The sequence below is a fragment of the Pygoscelis adeliae genome, unplaced genomic scaffold (assembly GCF_000699105.1).
Source record: "Pygoscelis adeliae isolate BGI_AS28 unplaced genomic scaffold, ASM69910v1 Scaffold815, whole genome shotgun sequence".
NCBI lineage: Eukaryota > Metazoa > Chordata > Aves > Sphenisciformes > Spheniscidae > Pygoscelis > Pygoscelis adeliae.
In genome coordinates this window covers 11,999-13,406 of record NW_008824802.1, presented here as the reverse complement: position 1 = coordinate 13,406, position 1,408 = coordinate 11,999, and positions in this window count along the sequence as shown.

The window sequence follows — 1,408 nt, the reverse complement described above, 5'->3', positions numbered from 1 at the left end:
TCCAGGGGCTGCGAAGACTTTTCCCCTGTTTCATTTCAGGTATGAGGTTGGACTCCAGTCGCTGCGGCAAGGGCAAATCGTACGCTGCGCACACACTGAATAATTGCTCTTTTTTTAATTAAGTAGTTGTCATTTTCTACAGGGTGACACAGAACAGGTGCTGTGAGCTTCCGTATATGCTGCCTGCCCGAACAAATGGGGGAACGGAAGCATTTTGGAGTTAAAAGTTCACTCCCTAGAGCCAAGATGGAGTGAACAAAAGGCAGTAACTACTCGACGGTTGTGTTAATAAACCCGCAGCAGTGTGATCTGGTCCCTCTTGTGCCTGCGTTGCCTGATACTCCTGTGTTCTTACACCCAGCTCCCTCTCCGGCCGTCGGGGACACCTTGAAATCTTTGGGAAACTTCTTTCCCCTCCTTTTTTTTTTTTTTTTTAAACACCAGATGACAGAGCATTCCCAGTCCTAGCTTGTGCAAGTGGTGAAGCTGAAATACGAGCTGCTCGCTGCAGTGCTCAGTCTTTCCCAAGAAGGACCGGGGGAGTGTCTTGGGTTTTTAGTAAGGCTGCGTGGGTGTGCATATTAAACTGAAATTCTGCTGTGCTTGGCTACCTCGGGGACTAGTTTATAATCACTGGGCAAATATGCTGTGTGTAGGAGAAATACTTAATTTCATGAAATTCGTTGCATTGTGCTGGATGCTAGATTGTGATTGGGAAATATCAGTCGGTGAAAGCAGAAGGCAGAGCTTGGCAGAGGCGGCGGATGGCTTTAAACAAAACCCTCCTCGCTGCTCAGGGACTGCGATGCACCGAGGAGAGGTTCTAGGGGAAAAAAATTGGGCGGAGGTGGGGGACTGGGGCTGCCCAGCTTTCTGGGGTTTGACAGCGCACCTGGAAAACGGTAAACGCCGCGAGCCATTTGTTAGGAGAAATAAAACCTCCTAAAAGTCATGGGAGGGGGTTGCAAATCTCTCGAGCTGAAGGAGAAGGAGCGATTTCGTTTCAGAATGTGAACAACAAACCTGCCAGAGCAGTCACGGTCGCCAAGGGGAAAACATTTGGCTAAGGAAGAGTATTTGTAAAGCTGCTACCGAAGGAAGCGTAATAAGAAACGTTTAAAAAGCCACGGCCTCGGTGATTTTCCAGGATAGCCTCGCTAGCAGTAAAGCAGTTTCTAGCTTTGCAGAGCTCGGAAGACCGTTCGGATCACTTCGGATGCAACCATTTGTACCCCAAAAAAGCTCCAGTTGTCATATTAGATAGCAAAAGCGAGACGGCCTCCCCCGGATCATAGTCTTTGCCATCCTAAAAACCTCAGGGCTCTGCAACACGTGCCCTTTCCCTCCGTGAACCAGCCGGCTCTGTCCTGACCCGGCTCTGGAGACCCAGACCCCCCGGAGTTCCTTC